The sequence below is a fragment of the Tamandua tetradactyla genome, chromosome 7, assembly GCF_023851605.1.
Source record: "Tamandua tetradactyla isolate mTamTet1 chromosome 7, mTamTet1.pri, whole genome shotgun sequence".
In the NCBI taxonomy this organism is placed as follows: Eukaryota; Metazoa; Chordata; class Mammalia; order Pilosa; family Myrmecophagidae; genus Tamandua; species Tamandua tetradactyla.
Genome location: NC_135333.1, coordinates 124,260,759 through 124,268,514, shown reverse-complemented (window position 1 = coordinate 124,268,514; position 7,756 = coordinate 124,260,759). Strand labels below are relative to the sequence as shown.

At 43.2% G+C, this 7,756-nt stretch overlaps 1 pseudogene; it reads right to left on the bottom strand.

The window, feature by feature from the left end:
- Positions 1-5,096: 5,096 nt before the first annotated feature.
- LOC143690127 (MICOS complex subunit MIC26 pseudogene) lies at positions 5,097-5,946 on the bottom strand (annotated as a pseudogene).
- Between the last annotated feature and the right edge of the window lie 1,810 nt (positions 5,947-7,756).

Here is a 7,756-nt window from a genome sequence, read left to right as displayed (position 1 = left end):
GCAGAAATTTATTTAAAATTAATTCGTGGGCTGGCCATGGTGGCTCAGCGGGGATAGTTCTCGCCTGCCATGCCAGAGACCTGGGTTGAATTCCCGGTGCCTGCCTATGAAAAAAAATTAAAAATTAAAAATAAATAAATAAATAAATAAAATAAAATTAATTCACTCTCCCAGGTTCGTTTCCTGGATAATGCACCCCCCCAAAAAAAAATTTAATTTACCCAACTCCTACAACAGCAACCTTACATGGTAAATAATATTATTATTATTTTCACCATTTATAGATTGAGGAACTAGAGCATGGAGAGATTCAACAACCTACCTAAGTTCACACAGCAACCAAGTGATATGGCAGGGATTTGAACACAGGCAGTTTGGCTCCAGAGGCCATGGTTTTAACCACCACACTATGCCAACTTGCCCCAGGAGCAGTGCAGCCTTGGTTACAGATGAGATTACATAGGAAAAGTAATCTATGTAGACAGGGGACTGAGAAGGAACACCCAGAGTAGTGGGAGAAGAACCAGGGGAGAAAGAGAGAAATCATGAAAACCAGTCAGGGGAGAGCTTACCCCAAAATGGCTAACAGTGTTGAACATTGAGGAGAGGTCCGGAAAGGTAAGGGCAAGGTCATTCTCAGCACCTAGGAAGGTACGTGAGACATAAGCCTGAAAAGTTTCACTGGGCTGGTGGGGCAACCACCAACTGGCAGTGTGCTAAAGAGGTGAGAAAGAGAAGGCAGTGAATGTGAATAAGTTTCCCAAGGAGCTTGGCTGCACAGGGGAATGGGGAGAGAGAGACAGTAATTAGACATCTAGCTGGAGGGCTGGAATTTCCTCACAAAGCTCAATCCTGACCACAGCTGGCTCCATTCAGAGGCTTGACTCCGCCTACCCACCAGGGCTGCTGCTTGTCCTTCACTTGTCTGGAAAGTGAAGGTCTGCTGGCCCTGGAAAGTCTCTGACAACCCCAGGACTTCATTTGGAACCTTGAGAGCAGCTGACCCCACCATTGCTCATATCCTGTCATCCTTGGCAGGCCTCAATGGGCGTCCACCCTTCTCCACTCAGTCCAGTGCTTTCTCTTCCTGATCATCCTTGCACTGCATCCCACCGTTCTCCTTGCATGAAGGCCTTGGCCATCCTCAGCTCAAATTACCCTCTGCTTGCCTGAAATCTGGCTCTCCCTGAGAACACTCTTTCTGTAATGAGATATTACACCAGACAGATGTGGGGCCACAAGGCCAGTTAGCCTGCTCTGAGCATTCCGTTTCCTCTAACTATAATGGCTCCACCAAAGTCTCAGATAGGACAAGTAATGGAAGACCCAGTTAAAGTAAGTTGAACAGTGAAGAGTTCTAGAGAAGAGCCAGGGCTGGCTGATTCATCAGTCTTCACATTGCATTCTATCCTCTACCGACCCTGGTCAGTAGTGTCTCCTCTTTTGGTTGTGACATGCTTCAGATCACACATGTGGAAAGAGCACTGAACATAACCTTTCCCAGGAGCTCCTTAAGGTCCTGTTGGCCAGGATTGAGTGGTTGACCAGAGGAATGGAACGAAGGTGGTTAGCTAGGCCAATTAAAATTCATCTCCCAAACACATGGCAGGGGAACACCTGAATAAATCCAGACTCTGCCAGTAAAGAAGAAGGGACTGGCTGCTAAGTAGGCATCATTGGTGTTTGCCCCAGTAGTCATATAAAATTCCTCTTTCTTTAGGGCTATTTCACCTTCTGTTGAGAAGATGTTTAGCACACTGCTTAAGGGCAACGGTGCTGGAGCCAGCCCAACTGGGTTCAAATATCAGCTCTCTCACTTCCCGTCTCTGCAATCTTAGGCAAGTTACCTAACCTTTCCATGTCAGTTTCCTCATCTGGAAAATGCAGCGTGTCAGCACCATCCAGCAGAACTTTCTGTGATGTTAGAAATGTTAAATGTGCTTATATGGTAGCTGCCAGTTACACGTGGCTTTGAATATTTGACATGCAGCTAGTACATCTGAGGAACCGAATTTTGATTTAAAATTAAATAGCCACACGTTCACATGCTATGACATGGATGAATCTTGAGGCCATCATGTTGAGTGAAATCAGACAGACACTTCTATGATATACTTTATATGATACCACTGATATGGCAGATTCATAGTGACAGGGTACCAGGGTAGGGGGTTGGTGAGGAGTTATTGCTTAATAAGAGTTTCTTTTTGGGGTGATGAAAAAGTTTTAGAACTGGATAGTAGTGATGGTAACACAATAGTGTAAATGTAATTAGGATCACTGAATTGTATGCACAAAAGTGGTTAAAATGGGAAATTTTGTGTTTGTGTATATGTCATCTTGATAAAAATTTTTAAATGGATAAATAGCCCTATGTGGCTAGTGGATACTGTACTGGGCAGCACAGTTCTATTTCATAATATAGTTCTACCATAAAATGTACAACGCTTAGATTTTTAAGTAGGATTGAAGTAATATGGTAAAGATGTCCTGGCCACGTGTCTATACTCCTTGAAGACAATGGCACCTAACTCACTGTCTTCTTGTCCATTTCGGGTCTTTTACAAACCCAAATGGCTTCAATTTTCATGCAGGGAGCCCAGCTGGCATCCTGGCCTCTTGGTTCTCTGGCCTCCTCAATGCCAATGACATTCTGTGTTGGCAAAGCCTCATTCCCATAGCCACAGCCAGTACCATACCCTCCCAAAAGAGCTGGCTTGAAATCGCACCCTCACCCAACCCTCATCTCAGGCCACCAACCCAACCCTCCAGTCTTTCTTTCCTTGGCTCTCCAGATGGCTGGTCTTTAGGTTGATTGAGACTTCCAGTTCCTTGCCTCCCTTCTTTCCTTACCCACCAGCCTCTCACCTCCTTTTCGATGGATACCACAATACTTCATTTTCACTTCACCATACATTTTCCTCTAGTGTTAGTTACCTTCTCAACTGGCCTTTCAGCTTCCAACAGGTCCTTTTCAAACCATTCCCAACAATGCTGCCAGGGTGATCTCTCTACTAAATCTCATCCCATTCCTCATGCCTAAATCCTCAATTGGCTCTGTATTGCCAATTACCGCCATTCCCAGAATGTACCAGGTTCCCATAGGTATCCATGCCTTTGCATATGGTAGTTCCTCTTCTGTTTCAACTCTCTTCTTGTTCTTTGCCTAAATAATTATTTTTTATTCAAGACAGTTCAAGCATCACCTTCTCCAGGATCGCCCCAACGCTTACCTAACTTATGTACCCCTTCTTTGAGCTCTCATGGCACCCTGTGCTCACTGGAATTGCAGCCCCAAAGTCCTGTAGTATCACTGACTGTTACCTAGTCTGACTTGTCCTCTCGGCTACAAGTATCTGAGGAGAGAAGCTACATAAATATTTGTTGAATGAATTGGACATAAGTTCTGAGAGGATTGACTTTGTCGGTTTTATATCAGTTTGATTTTACTTTTTAAAGGTGGGAGGGATTTGAACATGTTTATATGCTGAGGGTAAAGAGCTATGATAATTTGAGAGTAAGGGGCTGGAGATCTGGGGGGTTGAGGTGATAATTAACAGAATAAGTTCCTGAGGATGCAGAAGGGAGGGGTCTGAGCACAGGTGGACCAATATACCTTGGGCAGGGCCAGGGGCAGAGACACCTTCCCTGAGCCTGCAGGGAGGGTGCAAGTGCCACTGAATAGTCTGAGGATAGGGAGCAGGCGAGAAATTGGAGGAGTTCCCAATTGATGGCCTGTTTCCTCTGAGTGGTGAGTTGCAATCACGGTGGATGGATGTTCTAGTTTGCTAGCTGCTGGAATGCAATATACCAGAAACGGAATGGCTTTTAACAAGGGGAATTTAATAAGTTGCAAGTTTACAGTTCTAAGGCCTAGAAAATGTCCCGATTAAAACAAGTCTAAAGAAATGTCCAATCAAAGGCATCTAGGGAAAGATACCTTGGTTCAAGAAGGCCGATGAAGTTCAGGGTTTCTCTCTCAAGTGAGAAGGCACGTGGCGAACACAGTCAGGGCTTCTCTCTCAGCTGGAAGGGCACATGGCGAACACGGCATCATCTGCTAGATTTCTCTCCTGGCTTCCTGTTTCATGAAGCTCCCCGGGAGGCATCTTCCTTCTTCGTCTCCAAAGATCGCTGGCTGAAGGACTCTCTGCTTCGTAGTGTCACTCTCTCTGAATCTCTCATTCTCCAAAATGTTTCCTCTTTTATAGGACTTCAGAAACTAATCAAGACCCACTCAAATGGGTGGAGACATGTCGTCACCTAATCCAGTTTAACAGCCATTCTTAACTAAATCACATCAACTAGGGAGATGATCTCATTACAGTTTCAAATATACAGTACTGAGTAGAGATTATTCTACCTTTAAGAAATGGGATTTATATTAAAACATGGCTTTTCTTAGGAGGCATATATCCTTTCAAACCAGCACAATGGAGATTGGGGTAGAATGGTGAAGGCCTGGGAGACAGACCAGGCTAGGAGTCCACAGTAACAGCCCACAGTTCCTTCATGTGTGGGCCTTCTATCCTCCAACCCTTCACAAATCCCAGGTCACTACCCAGTCCCCCTGAACATGGCACCCACTCATCTTGGCTGCAAAATGCTTTGAACTCCTGTAATCAACCCATCGATAGATAAGTCTGGTCCATATATAAGACAGTGTATGTAAAACATCTAGCCCAGTGCAGGTAAATAGTAAGCACTAAGTAAATGGTAGCCATTATACTTTCTAGCCAGAATGCATGTTGTCTTCTTTAGCTTATGGTGGTGTGTACAAGTTGATATGAGTTCCTGCCCTCTGGGAGCTTATGTTATTGTTGGGAAAGAAGGATGTACTCATAAAACAATTAAAAAGCAATGCAAAGTTAGAAGATGGTCATCAACATCAGAACGGTGCTTTCAAACTTTTTCAAACACAACTTGCACTAAGAAATATGTTTTATATTATGACCTGGAGTTCGGTGTTTCTACAAAACTGGAAGAAAAGTTTCACGAAACAATGCCTCCTATCTTTTGTGTGATGCATCCTGATATTTTTTTTTTACTTGAGATTTTAATTATGTACATAAATAGCAACATAAGAACAAGGAGTTCTAAGGCTTGTACATTATCTCTAGGTGAAAAGATTCTTGATTAGTCCACTTGTAACATGGCATCATCCAAGATAACAGAGAGGGCTAGTATAGTTTTTTGTGAAGAAATTATTACATTCAGTACTGACTTCTCCACCATTTTTTCTGTAGAAATACTGATTTACTGTATGGCGTTTCCAATGTTTACCTATAACTGATTAAAACCGGCAGAGTAAGAAGTATCCTACTTATTTCCAGGTGAATTCTTTACATTTCCTGAATTTTGAAAGTTCTCCTTCCATAAATCTTCCATGATTATATATCCTCGTAGACTCCAGTCATATAATTTCTCCCCACTGACCTGGGCAAATACAATTGCTTGTTGTGGATAATAGATTGAGGCAGCTAATCCCATGAAACCAGGCGGATAGATCAGCTTCTTTATTTTTGAACCTCTAGCCAAAAGGAGTCCAACAAGTCCAGCAAAACCAATTACACCGAGTCTTGGAAAAAATCCAGGAGGTGCATTTTGGAGATATTCATAGCTGTCTACGCCCTGCTGAACAATACTTTGCATCCTGGGCTTAGTTTGGGAGTACATTTCCTGGCACCAATTTGTATATGGCTCGCAATACTGTCGGAGCTGTGAAATGCTTTCTTCAAGCTGGGTCCTTGGCTCCTCCACATATTTAGACTGACCCTCTGGAACTGAGTAGAGTGAAAGCTCATCAACTTTCATGGAATTTTTGTGAGTTGAGTCTTTTTTGGGTGATGCATAAACTTTGAAGGTGAGCATACTCAGGCTGGCCGGTCCCACCAACCTCTGAATTACCTTGAACATTTCGCTGGCAGCGGTGGTTCCGGCGGGGTCACTCCCCTGATATTTTTTTTTACTCTATTCTTACTCAGTTTTTTAAAAAAGTAAGATGTAAGGCCCTCCAAATTGATTTTGTGGCCTGCTATTGGGTTGCAGTCTGCAGTTCACAGGTCACAAATTTTTTTTCGTATGTTTTTCCTCAGGCAATCCTTAGAACCATGCAGTGGGATGGCAAGGTCAGGAGGAAGTACCACAAGCAAGGTGCTCACTCTCAGGGCTGTGCAAGTACAGGTGTCATTACTGAAGTTCTTCTGGCCAATCCTGCAATTTCATGACCTGAGAATGAATGCCTCCTTTTTTTTTTTTTTTTTTTTGGTTGGGAGGAAAACAAAGAAAGAAAAAAGCATTACTCTTCAAAGCACTCATCAACAAGTAGTTACAGGACAGATCCCAGAGTTTGTCATGGGCTACCATACCATCCTCTCAGATTTTTTCTTCTTGCTGCTCCAGAATATAGGAGGCTAGAAGGAATAAATACTTTTTTTTTTTTATCATCACCATTGACTTTTTTTATTTTTTGTGAAAAATAACATATATACAGAAAAGCAATACATTTCAGAGCACAGCACAACAGTAGATTTCAGAGTTTGGTATGGGTTACAATTCCACAATTTTAGGTTTTTACTTCCAGCAGCTCTAAGATAGTGGAGACTAAAACAAATATCAATATAATGATTCAGCAACCATACTCGTTTGTTAAACCCTACCATCTCTGTGTAACTCCACCATCACCTTTGATCTTTCTATCCCTCTCTTTAGGGGTATTTGGGCTATGCCCATTCTAATTTTTTCATGTTGGAAGCGACTGTCGATAATATGGGGTAGGGAGCTGGAACTAGCTGATGTTCTGGAGAGGCTGGGCTCTCTAGGTTTCAGGACTTATCTGGTCCAGTCCAGGGACCCATTTTGGAGGTTGAAGATTTCTGGAAAGTTAGCCTGGTGCTTGGAACCTTTGTAGAATCTTATATATTACCTTAAGTGTTCTTTAGGATTGGCTGGAATGGTTTTGGTTGGGATGTGGCAAGTTATGATAGGTAGCAATGTCTAATTGAAATTTGCATAAGAACAACCTCCAGAGTAGTCTCTTGACTCTATTTGAACTTCTCAGCCACTGATGATGCCTCATTAAATTCTGCACCCTAAGTACCTCACTTGCCTCATCCTAGTCCAAGCCCTGTGTATAACTATTGTCCCATTTCAAGAGTTGACATTTGTGGTCACAAACCACTTAAATGGAGTCAGATCCTAGCTGAATTTGCTTCTAAATTCTGGGTTCTTTCCATGACATCACAATTTGTTCACTGGTACAATCAGTTGGAGAGGAAAACAATTTAAATATCAATTTCCTACCAGTACTTATTCCTCACTCTCTTACTCATGCCCAAAAGAAGTGAGAGTTGGAGACTGTTCATTCCTTCCCTTCCACCTACCCAAGATGGGGTGGTCCTTGGCCGTCCTGAGACTCCCAAGATGATGGAGTTTAAATTGAGCTATTGACTGTGGATGTCTTCAGGCAGAGAGGGCACCTGGGAGTGCAAACAAAGCGCCATCCTAGCACTGCCTGCTGTACAAACCCATGGACAGTTTCTCTGGCTGCCATACCCATCCCTGCTCTCCCTCCCCTTCAGTCTAACTGCTTTCCAGGCCCAATACCCACATGCACACCAACAAGCTGAGTCTTTGCGATGGTGGCATTACCCCCAAGTCTGCCTTCCTCACCCTTGATTTATCCTGGATCATACAAATAGTGCCTAACATTTACTCTGTGTGCCAGGCCCTGTTCTAATCCTTCACATGTGTTGTC